Source organism: Lontra canadensis, unplaced genomic scaffold (genome assembly GCF_010015895.1).
Source record: "Lontra canadensis isolate GAN:19392208 unplaced genomic scaffold, GSC_riverotter_1.0 scaffold31, whole genome shotgun sequence".
Classification (NCBI taxonomy): domain Eukaryota; kingdom Metazoa; phylum Chordata; class Mammalia; order Carnivora; family Mustelidae; genus Lontra; species Lontra canadensis.
In genome coordinates, this window is record NW_022631025.1 from 19,193,342 (window position 1) to 19,212,477 (window position 19,136).

The window sequence follows — 19,136 nt, forward strand, 5'->3', positions numbered from 1 at the left end:
CTTTTGTTGATATCACATCTTTTCCCTGTCTTTGAAGGCACTCCACTTGTTCAAAACCTTGGTTTAAACTGCCTTTACTGAGTTCTAGCCCTTTGCTTTGTGCTCTCCTAACCCTTTATGGAAATGTCTTGCAGGTTAGGGTGACATATGTCTTGGTTTGTCCTGGACAGTCTCTTTATGCTTGTTGTCCCAGCATAATTATTACCTTATATTAGTCATATTAATTATGACACTTATATTTCTGTCTTATGTTTAAGTATATTTATATCCTCATTAGACCAGCCAGGCTAAACTATTTCTGTTACGTTCACAACTTCCAGTTAAGGCAATTGGTGAATTTTATCTCATTTACAATAGAAAGAAAGGGTCCGAGATAGAGTGTGTTTTATAAGTAGCTTAGAGATTAAGTGACTCTTATCTTTAGGTGTTGGCATTCTTTTTTCTTGTTTGGAGAAATTAGACTTTGGTTCTTTCTTGAATTTAGACAGATAGTGGTGATGGAGTACAGATTATGGAACTATGTGTCTTAGAGCATGGAAGGATCTTACATGACTATCTAGGCAAGTCTCCTGCCTTCACTCATGTAAATAATCTCGGAGTGGACATCTGCTACATTTGACCTCTGCATCATTTTTTTCCCTTCTATACATGGTAGCACACAAATTTTTCTTTAGGGAAACTACCCTCACCTAGCTTTCAGTAGCAAGGCCACTAGAACTAGGGTGGAGTCAGCAAGGTACCTAAGGTGCAAAATTTAAGGAGGCACTCACTCTCAGGGTGATGCAAGAACAGGATCAGCAATGGAAGAGTGCCTTCTTAAACAATGTGCCCTAAAGGCCTTGCTTTCCATGAGACCCTAGTTCTAGCCCTAGCTCTAGCCTGAATTCTGGCCCTCAGTCCAACTCTGGCCCTGATCCAACTCTGTCTCCAGGGATGGACATTTGACCCAAGCCTGGTAAAAGAACTTTCTTCCCACTGCCCATGGTGATTGATTGCAAGAAAATCATGTGACACAGAACCAGTAAAATTCTATTCTAGGATTTTTATTGGAATTCTTAGGAAAACATTTCTTGATTGGATTATTTGTTCTTTGGGTGTTGAGTTTGATAAGTTCTTTATAGAGTTTGGATACTAGTCCTTTGTCTGGTATGTCATTTGCAAATATAAGTAGGGTTGTCTCCTAGTGCATTGTTTGAGCACCTGATTTCTTCTGGAATGTTTAGGTACATAGTCACATATGCACACACTCACTTTGGTTTTTCCTACATGTCAGCGCATAACTCAGATTTCTGTTTATTTGCCCCTGTCCATAAATAAGAAGTGTGAAGACCCACAGGAATTAACACTTGCTCTTGGTCACATGACTTTAGTCAAGTGTAGAGAGTAAAGCTGGCTTTATCCTTGTCTGTGCAGCATCGCTTCATTCCTCTCCATGGCTTCTGATGTTCACGAACACCACATAATAGTTCCAGCATTGAAGCACTCATTTCAAGTGCTTTGGGCAGAAATTGCAAGTTAAAGGTATTTAGAAGCCAAGAGCCTATGCTTGATTTTTCAAAGAACTTTCATTTCTGATTAATTTACTGCCCGGGTTATTATGTTAAGTAAAGGAAAGGGCTAAAGCCAAAAGAAATAAGGTTAAAATGAATCTAGGTCTCTGTACTTCTGTTCAGTGATACTTTCAGTTCCTCTCATGGCAGCTCAAACCTCAAAATTCCTCATTTTTGTCTTCAAGATAGATTTTAATACATGGTTGGGACGAGTTGGGTATCTAGATTATGGCTTATTACAGTGCTTACTCGGCTTAAGACCAAACAGTGGGGATTGATTTTTTTCCTCTCCCAGTGGGGCACACAACTTGGTTTGCTAATGGTGACAAATGACATTAAGAGACAAATCAGTTTAAATTAATGACCCTACACTTGCGAAATACCTCAGGGAGGGCAAGTTCACTCTGATATTGGAGAGAGAGTGGTACTCTTGCCACCTGCGATTAGTGAAGTTAATGAAAAATCCAAAGGCCATCACAACTTCACACACTCCAGCATGCATTTGAATCATCGAGAGGCCTCACTAAAACACAAATCGAGGGGCTCTGTCTCTAGAGTCCTGAGTTCAGCAGGTCTGGGATGAGGCCCAAGAATTTATATTTCTAGCAACTTCCAAGGTGATGCTGATCAAATTCCATCATTAATATAGAGTAGCAATTGTCAAGTTCTGGTGACCACACTTCGACAATTGCTACTCTATATTAATGATGGAATTTGATCAAAACAGGGACTCAGTTAGTGAGAGGTGTTTACAGAGCTGCCTACACAAGAGATGAACTTTCTGAGGCTGTGATAGAAAGGAGAAAGAAAGTCATTCCCAGTGCACCTTCAGTTTTGTTCACAGGTGTCCCATTTTCCCTTTTTAACCCTTCAAACCCAGACATGCTACTAGCATACATTTAAATATTTGAAAGAAGACATATGACAGAGGGTGTATCATTCGTGAGAAAGAAAACAAGCAATCTTGATTTTTTTATTAACATGTAATGTATTATTTGCTTCAGGGGTACAGGTCTGTGAATCATCAGTCTTACGCAATTCACAGCACTCACCATAGCACATACTCTCCCCAATTTCCATAACCCCAGCCACTCTATCCCTCCCCTCCACCACTACCCCCCAGAAAACCTCAGTTTGTTTCCTGAAATTAAGAGTCTCGTATGGTTTGTCTCCCTCCCTGGTCCCATCTTGTTTCATTTTTTCACTCTTTATCCCCCACAACCCCCCACACTGCCTCTCAAATTCCTCATATCGGAGAGATCATATGATAACTGTCTTTCTCTGATTGACTTATTTCAGTTAGCATAATATCTTCTAGTTCCATCCACGTTATTGCAAATGGCAAGATTTCAGGGGTTTTGATGGTTTCATAGTATTCCATTATATATAGATAACTGTTGATGGACATCTATATTCTTTCCATAGTTTGGCTATTGTGGACACTGCTGCTATAAACATTTGGGTGTACATGCCCCTTCAGATCGCTATATTTGTATCTTTAGGGTAAATACCCAGTAGTGCAATTACTGGGTTGTAAGGTACCTCTATTTTCAACTTTTTGAGGAACCTCCATATTGTTTTCCAGAGTGGCTGCACCAACTTACATTCCCACCAATAGTATAGGAGTGTTGCCCTCTCAGCATCCTCACCAACATCTGTCATTTCCTGACTTGTTAATTTTAGCCATTCTGACTGTGAGGTGGTATCTCATTGTGGTTTTGATTTGTATTTCCCTGATGCCAAGTGATGTGGAGCACTTTTTTCATGTGTCTGTTGGCCATCTGGATGTCTTCTTTGTAGAAATGTCTGTTCATGTCTTCTGCCCATTTCTTATTATAGTCTTTGGCTTAAAATCTAATTTATCTGATATAAGCATTGCCACCCCAGCTTTCTTTTGATGTCCATTGGCATGATAAATTGTTTTTCACCCCCTCACTTTAAATCTGGAGGTGTCTTTGGCTCTAAAATGAGTTTCTTGCAGACAGCATATTGATGGATCTTGGTTTTTTATCCATTCTGATACCCTGTGTCTTTTGATTGTGGGCATTTAGCCCATTTACATTCAGGGTAACTATTGAAAGATATTAATTTAGTGCCACTATATTGCCTGTAAGGTGATTATTACTGTATATTGTCTCTGTTCCTTTCTGGTCTGTTACTTTTAGGTTCTCCCTTTGCTTAGAGGCCCCCTTTCAATATTTCCTGTAGGGCTTGTTTGGTGTTTGCAAATTCTTTTTGTTTTGTTTGTCTTGGAGGCTTTGTATCTCTCTTTCTATATTCAATGACAGCCTAGCTGGATATAGTATTCTTGGCTGCATATTTTTCTCATGTAGTGCTCTGAATATATTATGCTAGTCCTTTCTGGCCTGCCAGGTCTCTCTGGATAGGTCTGTTACCAATCTAATATTTCTACCATTGTATGTTACAGACTTCTTGTCCCAAGATGCTTTTAGGATTTTCTTTTTGTCACTGAGACTTGTAAGTTTTACTATTAGATGATGGGGTGTGGACCTACTTTTGTTGATTTTGAGGGAGGTTCTCTGTGCCTCCTGGATTTTGATGCTTGTTCCCCATCAGCAAATTAGGGAAATTTTCTGGTATAATTTGCTCCAATATACCTTCTGCCCCTCTCTTTCTTCTTCTTCTGGGATCCTAATTATTCTAATATTGTTTTGTCTTTTAGTATCATTTATCTCTCAAATTCTCCCCTCTTGGTCCAGTAGTTGTTGATCTCACTTTTCTCAGCTTCTTTTTTATTCATCATTTGGTCTTCTATATCATTAATTCTCTTTTCTGCTTCATTTATCCTAGCAGTAAGAACCTCCAGTTTTTATTACACCTCATTAATAGTTTTTTTTTTTTTAAATTGCAATTTGGTTAGACTTTAGTTCTTCTATTTATTCAGAAAGGGATTTTATTTCTCCAGAATGGGATTCTCTAATATATTCCACGCTTTTTTCAAGTTCAGCTAGTATCTTGATAATCATCATTCTGAACTCTAGTTCTGACATCTTACTAATGTCTGTATTGATTAGGTCCCTAGCTGTCAGTACTGCCTCTTACTCTTTCTTTTGAGGTGAGTTTTTATGCCTTGTCATTTTATCCAAATAAGAATAGATGAATGAGAGAACAAAATACTAAAATGGTAGCAATTACCCCCACAAAATATACAGTAAGCAAATCCAAAGAAACCCAAAATGGGGAGAGAAGGAAGGAGGGGAAAATTATATAGATATGTGTGTGTGTGTTTGTGTTAGAATGGTGACTAGAGCAGAGCACACACTTGATTTTGTGTGTATTTTCATCTTTTAGAAGAGACTGCCCCCCAAAATTTTAAAGAAAGAAAAACTTATATATATACACAAAAATAAGGGTAAACACATTGAAGGGATAGGATATGACTATAAAGATGAAAATTTAGAGAGATTCTAAAAAAGGAATTGATAAGGTAAGAAGTTGGTTGAAAAAAGAATTAAAAAAAGAGGAAAGAATGTGATCAGGCTGGAGACTCGAACAAAGCCATGCACTACAGTTAGGGTATATTTTGATCTGTTAGAAGAAACTGTATCCCAAAATTTTAAAGAAAGAAAAACCTATATATATATATACAAAAAATAGGGTTAAATACAATGAAGGGATAGAATATGACTATGGCAACGAAAATTTTAAAAGATTTTTTAAAAAGGTGTTGATAAGATAAAATAGTTTAAAAAGGTTAAAATCAGAAAGAGGTTTAATTTTAAAAAATAGAATAAGAAAAAAATAAAATTTAAAAATTTTAACTTTGAAAGACTAAAGGATCATGGAGAAAAAGCAATGTATTCTATGTGCTGCATTCCCCAGGTCTGAAGTTCTGAGTTTTTCTTTGATCGGTGAACTTGGTCTTGACTGGATATTCTTGCCGATCATCTGGGGGACCAGCCTGTTGCTGGGATTCTCAAATGTCTTTGTCTGAGGTGGAATTGCACCGCCCTTGCCAGGAGCCAGGTTAAGTAATCTGCTCAGTTTTGCTATGGGTAGTTTTTGGTTCCCTGAACGCTTTCCTTTCCATACTGCTTTGGAGGATGGGAATGAAGATAGCGGCCTCCCAATCCCCAGCCTGGGAGGAGACCAGAACTCAGGGCCCCACTCCTCAGTGCGCCCTCAGAGAAAAGCAATCAATCCCTCCCCTCTCCCTGGTCTCCCACTGTGCTCCGTGCTCACCTGGCCTGTGACCGATTGTTTCCGTCTCTAGCACTCCTCTGCATTTAGACTCTCCAAACATAGCCGATTCCTGAAGAGCACTCCTGAGCCACTTCCCCTGGGGAATGTAGGTGAGTCTCCCAGATCTGCCACTTTTGGGGTCCCTCCTCGAAGATTAGTGGCCCAACTGTGCCTGGGATCACAGTTTAAGGTCACACCGAGCTGAGAGCCCACTGCTCAGCTCTGTTTCTGCAGCCGGTTTCCCCACTCTGATACTTGGGAGCTCTCCCACACTGAGACACCCCCAGTCTTTTTATGACCCCATGGGACCTGAGACCACACTGTCCCTGCAAGGGCTCCACCCCCAGCTTATTCTCTGGAGTGACGTCCCTCACTAGAGCAGACTTGTAAAAGTTCCGATTTTGTGCTCCAGGTCTCTACTGTTTTCCAGGAGCCAGCCCCCTCCCCCCACAGTTTCTCTTCCTGTGTATCATGTATCGAGTCCTTCGGGTCTCTGATTGACTTCTCCACAGGGCCTGTCTTCCAGAAAGTGGTCGCTTTTCTGCTTCTAGAATTGCTGCTCTTCTTCTCTTCAATCTCCTGTTGAGTGTGTAGGTCTTCAGAGAAGTTTGATAACTATGTAGCTGAACTCTTAGATCTCTTACTTCTCCTCTGTCTTGCTCCTTCCAAAAACAGTCTTGATTGATTTAGTTGTGGCTCTTAGTTTTCCATGCCCAGAAACTTTGTAGTTTCATTGATTGGGGATCAATCTTTCCGGGTTGGGTGTGCATTCACAGCTGACCATTAAACCAGTCTGAAAGTGAATGGATGAATGCATGACGAGAATTACAATATGCAAGAGAACTATTACTCTCATGTCAGGAGCTAATACTTTCTCTTACAGTAGGCAAAAATTATAAAGACCAAAATACTGTCCAGTTGTATCTAAAAGCTGCTGAGAAAGTGTGACCCTGGAGCAAGAGGTATCCTTTGAATTTGAGGAATGTTGGTGACAGGCTCATGTGATGCACTCTACTCTGATTGAGGAAAGCCTTTCTGAGGGACATGAGTACTACCACCCTTTCCATCAGGGTCCACTTTGCTCTCTGGGTAGTGCTGGAAATACACTGCTAAAATGTACTTGCCTTGCTTGCTTTTCTATGTGCCAAATTGGCCAGATGATTTCCAGAATACATTATGATGTTTAGACAAGTTGAAAGCAAGGGTTATTCTGGACATTGAGTCATTCTGCTCCCTGATTCTGTACACATAGCTCTCCCGATCTATTTTAATATATCACAGAAATGTCTGCCAAATTTCATAGTAAAATGAAGTGAACTTTCCTGTGGACATAAGAAGACCTAAAGGAATATGTGGGAAATTCAACATTTTTAAAATTTATTTTCTTATTCTTAGTTCTAAAACTTGGACCTTACTCCTTAAAATAATGCCATTCAACTATCAGTTCTTGTCCCTTGGTCCTTTGAGATTGATATACAAATGAGTTAGTTTCCTTGGATCACACAGAAGTCTAAGGCCTCCTCAAGAATTTCATGATTCTTGGAAACTTATGTATTTCTACTCTAGTAATGGTTCTGATTTCTTATTCTCTTTCTCCAATGGGTTCTTTCAGCTCCACATTGACCTGTGTAGGGAACAAAGACACCTTTTAAAATTTCCGACAATATTGCTTCCCCAAAACATTTCTTATAATGGGTTTTTACTGAAATTGTAGGGTGATGGAGGGGTAGGAGTGGGGGGGGGGGCATGTTGTGATGGCAGGTGGTATAAAGACTGACAGCATAGCATTATACAGGAAAGCATTCAGGATGAAATACTACACATCTATGTGTTAAAAATGCTTCAGGGTCCTAACATGGTTTTTTGTTTGTTTGTTTTTTACTTTTAGCCAGCATATAGTACATCATCAGTTTCAGAGGTAGAGTTCAGTAATTCATCAGTTGCTTGTAACACTCAGTGCTTATATATCATGTGCCATCCTTAATGCCCATTAGGGTCCTATCATGTTGAATTGAATTCCTCACAGGACATTTTTTCCCCCATGACTCTGATCTCCCAACATATCATGTTACTACTTATTGAACTTTTCTTAATGACTCAATTTTGAGTTAGTAGGAATGTTCTGGGTCTCAAAACAGTTTGGCCCTCTCCTTTTCCTCCTATTTGTCTCCATATCATTTCTTCAACACCCTACTCTCAAATCATAGTGGTCTAGTATGGTATTTTCTAAAACAAAAACAGCTCTCTATAGACCACTACGCTATCAATGTTTCAAAATAATGAGTAAACTTCATACTTCAAAATGATTTTTCACATTTTCCTGCATAGTCTCTTGTGAGTTGCTGTGATCTCCACTTTGAGAAAAATGGTACTGGTAGTCCCTTTTGTAGTTTCAATCTCAGACAGCAGCTGGCTTTCCATGACCTTGGGCATGTGGTACCTCTCTTTGGTACCTGGATCCTGCCTCAAGGATGTGTTATGTACTGCTCTGTATTATCCTGTGTGACTAGACCAATGTGAGGAGAGCCCAATTACCAATACAATGAGTGAAACATTTGCAACATCCAATCTGGTTACACAAATAATTTTTACATTTCTCAGGAAAATGTAATATTTTTTGACATTGAAATTTCAAGTCTATACTCAAAGTTTTTCCAAAATAGTTTGTGTGTGTGTTTTATTCATATGTTATTGTCAATCTCTAGTCTGACAACAATTGAGCCATGTATACTTATCTTATTTTTAATTGCATTGTATTATATTTCATTGTGTTTATTAAACCTAAGAGTTATAGAGTGCTTTAGTAGGCTTTCTGAATAAATAGATATATTTTCCTTTTTTAAGGGTTTTTAAAAAGATTCCACTGCAATAGTCGTATCTTTTTGTCTGCTTCTTATATTATTGTCTACCCAAGTTTATCATGTTGAAAATTTTCTTCTATTTTTAAATTAAAAAAAAAAAAGAATGGATAGCGAATGCTGTTGAATGGTTTGGAAACATCCGAATGATTAAATGATATGTCTTTTTTTCTTATTAGTCCTAGTTTTTGAATAATTATATTATGTGATTTCTCAATACTCTGCCTGAATTTTCAGGATAAACCCTACTTAGTCATGGTGGCTAATTTCTTTGTACTAATGGATTCAGTTTATAGTATTTATATTAATAAGTAAGGTTTGTGTTTTTAATTTTCTTTCTGATACTTTTTGTATCTAGTTTCAAGCTTAGCTTCTAAAAAACTTGAGTAGCTTCTGTAGCACAAGATGATTGTTTTTTGAAAATCTATATAATTTTTAGATAAACTATTTTAAAAAGTAGTTTTCAGATAAGCATTTAAATAAGTTTCCTGTGATCGTTTTTTTGTATTTTTAAATCTTTAATTGAATCATTTTAGGTAATATACTACTACCCATAAACTCAAGTATTCTATCAAGATGTTCTTATTTTTAGAATCACAGAGTATTTTCTATTTGTTTAATCTCTATATTAATATTTATTATACAAATATATACTTCATTATTTATTATATTCATTATTTATTAAGTTTCATCAGCATTTTAAAACATTTTTATGGGTTTTTTTGTTTTTTCATAGAACCAGTGCTTGGACTTATTTAGCTATTTTATAGTAATACAATTTTTTAAAAAATTAGTCATGTTATCCTGATTTTTGTAATAAGATTTTAAAAATTACTTAATACCTTCTTAAATCCTATGCTTTTTCTAGTATATTCTTACCTATAATGAAGACATTAAGGGTTATGAATTTGCTTCTGGTTACAACTTTGATAGATTTTTGATAGAATTAAGTAAATAAATTTATATATAGTTCTCCAAATTCCACTCTTCTAACAGTCTGTAGTTGTACTTGTGATTTTCTTTTATTACTCATGAGTTTCTTCAATTCTGCAATTTAATTACTGTTCTAATTTTATAAACAAACATCTCATGGACAATTGGGAAAAATGAGTCTTTGTAACTCTAAGCTTTAAATATATGCAAGTGTTGTGTATGTATTTGTATATATATGCATATTTGTATATATAAATGCATATTTATGCATTTATGCATATTTATATATGCATAATATATATGCATATATATATAAATATGCATAAATATGCATATTCATATATATATACAAATACATACACAAAAATTTCCCACAATTCTATTCCTGTACGTTTCCTGGAATTTCTGATTTGTTCACTGGAGTATTTTAATGCTTTGTTAGTTAATTAGGTCTTTGGAGCTAACTACCTTATTTTCTCTAGATGCATATAGGGTTTTATTTTTATCCTTTTAATTAAATAATTAAAATTTTGCCTGAATTTCTGCACATATAGGGTGCTTTTCAATAATTTTTCCAGAAACACAATCAACTGCTTTGATTGACTCTTTATTTTTTAAAACATTTTACTCTGAAGTAATTTTAGATTTACAGAAGAATTGCAAAGACAGTACACAGAATTCCCATATACTCCCAGATTTAGCTAATGTTAACAAATGTTATGCAAAATGGTATGTTTATCAAAGAAATTAACATTAGTGTAATATTTTTAACTGAACTACAGACTTTATTTTGTTTTCCCTAGTTTTTCCAGTGTCGTGCCTTTTCTCTGCCAGGATTCAATGCATTTAGTTGTCATGCCTCTTTAGAATGCTCCAATCTGTGACAGTGTTTTATAACCTTGACACTTTCGATAAGTATATTCAATCATTTCTTAAAACTAGCAATGGAATGCATTCTTCATCTGTGATTTCTGCCTCTATTCCAATCATTCTTCACATTTTGCCCCTGGGGAACATATATAATTAATAAGTTTGATCTCCATTGTCTTATTTCCTTATCTGTCATCTTCTTTCAAAGATTTTCTTCCCCCGCTTCCCGATAAATTTGGAGAGTGTTTCTCACGTTTGTCTTCCACCATGACTATTTGATTATCTGCAGTATCAATGTTGTCACCAACATTAAAAATAGGGCTTGTCTCAATTTGATTTTCATGCAACACTTTCTTATAGAACATTTTATCTTAGCTTGTAATCTATGCCATGCATCTACTATAATTACTTATTATATTAATTATAAATAATCTTAGCCTATTGTCTCCCTTTCATGACATGTTCCTGTTTCACAACATAGAAAGCCATAAGGAAAAAAAAGAGAATGAAGTAGACATACATGAGCAGAAAGAAGTTTATGCAGCTACAAAGGAGAGGCAGCAAGATCAGCTGCTGTGGTTTTGAGAATTTCCAACTCAGATATCTTCTGAGAATGTCAAAAATCCTTGTAGGGTTTTCTTCTGTTTCCTTCAGAAGTTTGTTCCATGCGAAATTATATTTACCTTATTTTTCAGTACTTTTTATTTTCAGTCAGCATAATTTTGTCTTTGTTTCTCTACATATCTGCATTCCGTCTACCTGCCAGCAGGGCTGATGAGGGCCCTTGGGCTTCCTTCCCCACTCCATGGTGCACTGCTTAAGAGCTCTTCTTGTACAGACTGACATATCTGTTGAGTTCCAGCTTACTTTCCAAAGCTGACCAAGGTTCCATCTAGTGTCTCCCATCCACGGTAAGTTGTTTTGGGTGACTGTATTTCCCACAAAACAGCATGCTGTTATTCTTTCCATATTTCTCTTCTCTGAGACCAGTGGCCTCTGGGTGAATATAAAAAGATGAGGCAAAGGAGGAAAAGCAAAGTCCTAAAAGCACAGAGATGAATATCTCAATTCTTTTGATGGCTAGGAAAGATTGTCCGGCAATATGGGGGAGTGAAAATTGGCTGCCTATATTTTGGGGGAAGAGGGTGGGTAGAGCTGCTTATTCATGGTACAAAGGGTGGATAGATCGCAAGTGTTTTTTTATTAATTCATCAATTCAACAAATATGCACATTGTATCGTGGTTATGTATAAGGCACTATGCTTGGTTCTGGTAATATACACTTAAATAAGAAAGACTTGGTCCCTGACTTCATTAATTTTTTTCCTAGTTGCTGAAGATGAGTTAGTATTTTTGAATGTCAGCATTTACTGAATGTATCTCGCTCCATGAAATTGTTATCGGAACTAAACACGATAATCTTAGAGAAAAAAAAAAAGATTTTATTTATTTATTTGAGAGACACAAAGAGAGAGAGAGAGGAGGGGAACAGGGAGAAGGAGAGAATCTCAAACAGACACTACACTCAGGGGCTCATCTCATGACCCTGAGATCATGACCTGAGCCAAAAGTAAGAGTTGGACATCCCTAACCATTATAACCTACATCTGGTATCTGTTGCATGGTAAACAGTCAGCCAAGATTAGCTATTGCTACTTTTGTTCTGATTATTATGACTGCTGCTATTTTTTTTTTTTTTTAACTACTACTGGTCAGGAATTTAGGTGAACACCTTACAGGGCTCAAAATGTTCAGCCTTCAAAATTTGGGGACATCAGTCTTCTTAGTTTTCCTCGTATTTTCATCTATTGGGGGGACACTTTGGTGACCAGAATGATTTCAAACTTAAAAATGGTTGCAAAAACAAAGAATTCCTTTACACTGTTTCCTACCTCTCCCAGACTTTAACATCTTCGTAATCACGGTATAATTATCAAAACCAAGAGATTAACGTTCCCATGATACATTTAACTGATCTATATACCTTATTCAAGTTTCCTACCACGAGTTGTTTGACCAATGTCCTTTCTAGACCACAATCTGATACAGGATCCCCTAAACCATTGAGTCCTTAAGTCTCTTTAGTCTCTGTTAATTGGGATACTTCCTATGCCTTGTGGTCTTTCATGACCTTGACACTTTTTGAAGAGTACTGGCCAGTACTCAATTTGGATTTGTCTCATGTTTCTTCATGATTAAATCCAAATTAAGGATTTGGGGTAAGGATATCAATGAAGTAATACTCTATCCTTCTCAGCACATCATGATCAGGAAGCACATGCTGTTATGTCTAATCTTTGAGAACTTTGACTGCTTGTTTAACATGGTGTCTTCCAAGTTTCTCTATATTAATGTGACTACTTTTTCCCTTGGTAATTAATGAGCGTCTTGAGGGGAGATACTTCGAGACTATGTAAATATCCTGTTTCTCATCTTTTGCCCACTAATTTTAGCGTTCATCGATGGTGATACTGATGCCAGTTTTATGGCTACTTATTATTCTTGCCCACAACAATTATTATTGGTGATCTTCTAATTCCATCATTCCATCTTTACTTCCTAACTGGAATTCTACTGCAGTGACAGCTTTACCTTCTTCTCCACTTAATTATTTATACAACTCTTTATTTATACAGTAAGTCTTCATGGATGTTCATTGCAATCATTATTTATTTTGTGACCCAGATCAAAATGACCCAGATTTGACCACTGGGAGCTCCTTGCAGTTGTGTCCCATTTTGAATAATATTTTATTTTATTTATTTTTTTAAAGATTTATTTATTTATTTATTTGACAGACAGAGATCACAAGTAGGCAGAAAGACAGGCAGAGAGAGAGGGGGAAGCAGAGAGCCTGATGTGGGTCTCGATCCCAGGACCCTGGGATCATGATCTGAACTGAAGGCAGAGGCTTTAACTCACTGAGCCACCCAGGTGCCCCTTGAATAATATTTTAAATTGGAAACCTCATGTATATTAACTTCCCCTCCCTAAATTTTATTATTAAAACTTTTAAACAAAAAGTTAACCAGTCAGTTATAAGTTAGGATAAATGGCATGGGCAGAAAATTTCCCATAAGCAGTTTTTTAATGGTGGCAAGGAGGAAAGAATATTTAAATAGGGGGACCTTGAGGTTTTTATGTGAGTAAGGGGTGGCTCTGCATGAAATAAAGGAAAGAAGGAATCTGGAACAAGAAATTAAACACAATGAACAAGTGTTATTACAACATCTAAATGGTGTGAGGTCCAATTTTTAGATGCAAACTTAAACCTACTTCACCCTTTTGTTTAGGATTGAAGCAGAGGAATGGGGTGATTGAATGCTGGGAATCAGGTATTGGACTCCCCTTTCCTTCTGGAAAGGCCTTATCTGACCTTTTCTGAAGTGGAAATTTAGCCAGACACAGTCAACACTCAAATCAAGTGGTTGCCTGTGTTTCCATCATCCTGGGCCCCATTGGAAATGTGTCTATTTTTTGAGAAACCATGGAGCTCAATCTACATTTCTCATTACCATTTAGTAAAAGAGGGACTGCAGTTGACTATAACAGATAAAGGGCAATTGCTTATTTTTTAATCAATTCTTATTGATTTGGGAGACACAGGATTCTTAATTGTATGTGTACTTCATCTTCCCATTGGAAATTTCTACTTCATCTGATAGATAGATTCTGGTTTAAATTGCAGTGCAATATCCTGATGTGCGCTGGTTGGAAAAGGGTTTAAGTCTTTTCAAATACTTGAGAGAAGAGTCTACAGAACAGGGGAGCCTTTCTTCTGCTGATATTAGCAGTCTTGACTGGTGAGGGAGGCTCTGAACCCAGACTGCTTGGGTTTGAATCCCCCTTCAGTCACTACCTGTGTAACCTTGGGTGAGCTACTTCAACTCCTGATGTCTCAGTGTGTTCATCTGTGAAATGGGTATAACAGTAGTACCATCTACCTTATGAGGTTGTTGTAAAGATTAAGTGAGGATAATTGATGTAAAGCATTTAGCTTTGAGCCTGGCCTCTACTCTCTCTTTTTTTTTTTTTTTCCTCTCCCCTGGGAAGAAAGTGCAAGTTATCACCACTTTGTGGCTGAGCAGCAAGTTTCGTCTCATTTTCTTTGGAATCTCCCTTTTTCAGTTTGCTGAAGTATATTTTTATATGCCTGCCATCAACATTTTTAATAATTCTATTGATAAAAAATTGTGAGCTGTTTTTATTCACATATCACTTATTCTTCTTTTCATTGTGACATACTTACAAGTGATTACAGGTAAATTTTATATTTGTGCTATATGTATTTCTCATGAATATATTCATACATATGTAATGTATGGTTATAATTGATTCACAAAAAAAGGAACACAGAGATCAAAGGCATATGTTATTTTTAGGATTATGATACAGCTTTTAGTTAGTTTGGTAGATGTTTATACTAGTAATATGCTTTAATTCCATCTTTTAAAAATCTGACCATGTTTTGGTACATCTTGTGAATAGAGCATTAAAAATTTTTTTTGCCAAATATGTATTTCTAAATTATTTCATTCATAAATGCCTCATTATTTATCTCTAAAAGTTAAAGATATTTAGCATAACCAAAGCAACATTATCACATCTAAATTTTTAAAAATGCTTAATTTAACAGAAATGGAGAAATACATCTGTAATTTTTAAAAATATTATAAAGAAATTCTGTATATCCTTAACCCAGTTTTTTCCAGTAGTAACATCTTGCGTAATCATGATGCAATATGACAACCAGGAAATTTATATCGATGCAGTTCATCTCCACATCTAAAAAGTTTTCACAACAGTTCTCTAACATCATTCAATGTAAAGGTAGTGTTCAAATTTCTGTATTATTTCATAATATCTTCCCAGTTGTTTTCTTGTCATCAGTAGGATCTTTATGCTCTTGAGAGCAAAACAAACTTCTGTCTTACTAACCTTTGCTGCCTTTCCTAGCCCAGTGTGGATAAGGATATTGTAAGCCCATTCTGCACTAGGTGTGAGAATGGAACAGGACAGAGAGACAAAGAGAAGTTTACCTAGTTATGATTACTGTCCCTAATCTGAAAGTCACAAAATGGAAGTGCCCAAACGACAGGTGCTTATGCAAGAACCCATGGCACTAGAGCCACACCTGGAGGCTTCTTTCCTGTTTTCTGTGACAGCATGAGAGATCCATGGATGCTCTAGGGAAAAATTCTTTTAAAAATTCTGGACAGTTGACAACCCGCAGGACGGGTGGGACTCCACTCCAATATTGCTGACACAGCTTAATACGTTCCGGTACACTGACTTCGAGGGCTAGTTAGATGGGCTCTGGATGAAAGGACACAGGACCTGGCTTTAAGGACGCGGGTTCCATTCTGATCCTATCATGTACCAGCCTTGAACTTTGGGCAGGTCATTTAATCTTTTTGAAATTCTATATTTCATCCATGCAGCAGAAATAGGAGTGCTTATTTTATAGTTTTATTGGCTGATGACACAAGATAATGTTTGTGAAGTTGCCCAGCACATCCCAGTGTTCAATAAATGCTAGTTCAGCCGGGGTGCTTGGCAAACAGCAAAAACCAAACGCTACAAAAAACGTTCTTCGATGTTAGCAATGAGGCTGAAAATTTGAAAACTATTTTTTTTTAAACTCCCTGGGTACTTTAATTTTTCTCCAGACAAGCACAAGGTTGACACAGGACACCTTTTTCATAGAGGTAGTCTTGACTAGGGTCTGGCATTCACCTCCCTCTCCCTTTCGGCCCCACTTCCTGTACAGATCAGGGCTGATGCATGCTCAAACTGCTTGTGACTTGAGCTAGACCTGGTTGAACATCAATGGTCCCTTTGTGGGCAATTTTGTTCTGTTTTTTCCTTAGGAGCAAAATGCCATCCTGGTCAAGATCTAGAAAGTTGCTGTTTCATTGTAATAGGATATGCATTTAAATCAGAGCTATGCAAGTTGAAGGATACTCCTGGTCACATCAGATTCAGCAAGCCAGGGGGAAAATCTCCTGTCTTCTGGAATCACTGAGCCTGAAGGCCTTTGAGGCTGGCTGGCGGCAGGGTTGCCTACTAGCAGCCCACTCTTAATGTAGATATTTTGTTTCTGCACCACCACTGGCAGTCAAACATTGCAAATAAATCCTATTATTTGTTCCTTTCCTTCCTAACATGTTATTTCCACACTTATGATTTTAGAAAGATGTTATTTCCAAACTTTGGGTATAAAATGAAAATTTCTTCCACAACACCTGCCATGATGTTGTATTTTTTATTCCCTCATAAAGGAAGTTGCTTTATTATGGAATTCACAACTTAAAAACGTCAATTGTGTCATTATGTAATTGAATTCCTAAATGCATCTTCTTTTCCTTTTAGCCTCTAATATCAGAATGTATAAAATGAGCAGAAAAAAACACAATATGGGGTTAAGCCTTGGGAACTGCATGAGAGTTTGGGAAAAGTTTTAGGATGCTTTTATTTAAAATGTTAAAATCTTTTGGTAATATTAGGAAGAGTCTCTAAAGGTTTTTCTAATTTAACTATTTCAATAAGTGCTGAAGATTTTCTGTGGAAAGAGCACAAAAACTCTTTAAACAAAGGCCCATTTCACATTTTAATGCAAATTAGTATAATTTGGAGAGGCCACCTATATTTCTAAATATAACGCTGCATAAAATTAGTGGCATATTTTATATTATCCATTCACTTAAACTAATCTCACTTCTGAAAAGCCCTATAGGGATGAATAGATTGCCTGTAGAAAGTAGGCTTATAAGCTTTCAAATATTTAAAGAAAAGATGAGACTATAAAGGCATGGAGGAGAGAGGATATAGAATTCTCGAGAAAACATTACTCAAGCTTCAATGGCGATAATGTTGGAAGAATAAGGCTCATAAGTAGCTCCCACCTCCTGTGGTTCCCCAAGATTGCACGGCCGGGAACAGTGGCCACCGCAGCCATCAGGACCACAACAAGGGACGGTGCTGAGACCATTTCTGGAAACACTGCTAATAGCCTCATTTACGATTAAATGCCCCATAATATATCATTCCCTTGCTTCATGCATATATTTGTACCTCATTTATGATGAATTGCCTGCCCTTGAGTGGATGAGTCGATGTAATTGCTGTTTAGTGTTTCTCTGCTCTGCTTGTGGGACTGGACTGTTCTAGAAGACTCTCAGGATTGCTTCCTTTTCCCCCATTTGCTTCCCACAGTACTTGGGGTGGGGAGGGTGGAATGGCAGAGCAACTATTTCTTCTCCAGGTCAGGAATTCTGCATGTGAATGACAATACAGGTAGTCATTAACTCAGATTCTTCAGAGACAGAGTCCTGGATAGAGGGCCCCTCTCTCCTCTGCCCAGGCAGGGGGTAGGCTCCTTCCCTGCATTGCTGAACATGCAATCCACATTTCAAGAGCCTGGCAAGATCTCGGCAGGGATACCGAACCTCTGATAAAAGTAGGCATTTGCTAACAACCTGAGGAATGTAGGGTGAGGTATGACAATGAAGATATTTAGAAGAGACTCTGCTGTTTTTGATGTGGAGAAATAGATATCTGGGAGGGAAGAGAAAGGAGCTGGGGTTCGAAGGGGGCCTGCCAGTCACTAACCAGCAGCCAGGACAGAAAAATGACTAACGGCTACTAGTCCAGTATCCCGGGCTGCTGTGATGGGATGCGTGCTCTGCCCAGTGCTTGAAGAAGGCAGGCCAGGAAAATAAAAGCAGTAGACGAAGACTGAGGCCGGTTCAGGAAGGTTGCAAAGGATACCAATAAACTCCAGATAAAATGCATTTCTGAGTGTCAGGAGGTCCTGAATGGGAGCAAGCAGGATATTTAGTGCTTACTTCTGGAGACCCTGGGATATAGAAGGGATTGTTCAAAAAATCTAGACTGTACATTTCTGTGTCCTTTGAGTGAGTGCTGCATACAAGTCCCAAGTAAGTCTGAAACCAGGAATAATAATGGGCCCATTTACCAAGTACACATTGCAGTCTCCTGGGCATTCTTAGCCAGTCGAAAGTTTTAATATACTTGGGGTAATTTAGGGATGATAGTCTCCAAAAGCTAAGTGATAGAATGAGGGTGTTGAGCTTCTGAATCCGGGGCACCTGTATGTGTGTATAAAGAGCAGATGTTTCCTCACAGTTTTCTGTGGAATGGTTTAGTCCTCAGGATTAAAGGGAGATTAATCTATGGGAGATGGGTTTTTAGTCATGGGGCTGCCTTTTCCCCAGTGGCCTGGGAAAAGTGAGGGACACTCAGTTCTGCCTCATGAAATATTCCAGCTTCACACCTTGGATTGGACCACCTGGGACCTGGATTGGGGACATGTAGAAAACCAGACAGAATAGAGAATTTGAAGTGACAGGATGCACAAGGACAGGGTTGGTGACCTCTCTCCATTTGAAGAACTCCAGATCCCAAGCTCCTACTTCTCTGTTCTTTTTCTTAAAAAAAAAAAAAAATCGAGGTATAATTGACATAACATTATAATAGTTTCAGGTGTACAATGTAACAACTCAGTATTGTATATATTGCAGATGATCATCACAACAGGTCCAGTGAACATCCCTCATGATATATGGTTATTTTTCTTCCAACTTCTAAAATGAGTGAGTAATGTGGGCATCATGGACTCTAAGCCAGAGGGAGTTGCCCATGTGGATGGTCTCTTGTGGGACCTGGTGCTGTTGGTGTATATCCTGTATGGGCCCTTGGC

At 37.6% G+C, this 19,136-nt stretch overlaps 1 long non-coding RNA gene across 2 annotated transcripts in view; it reads left to right on the plus strand.

Annotated features, from left to right (window-relative positions):
- The first annotated feature begins 11,164 nt into the window (after window positions 1-11,164).
- The window catches only part of LOC116873048, a 79,671-nt gene continuing 71,699 nt past the window's right edge, over window positions 11,165-19,136 (plus strand). For both annotated transcript variants that reach the window (XR_004383731.1, XR_004383730.1), the window contains exons 1-2: window positions 11,165-11,325; window positions 18,958-19,029. This is a non-coding gene — a long non-coding RNA (uncharacterized LOC116873048). The remainder of the gene's footprint in view (window positions 11,326-18,957; window positions 19,030-19,136) is intronic.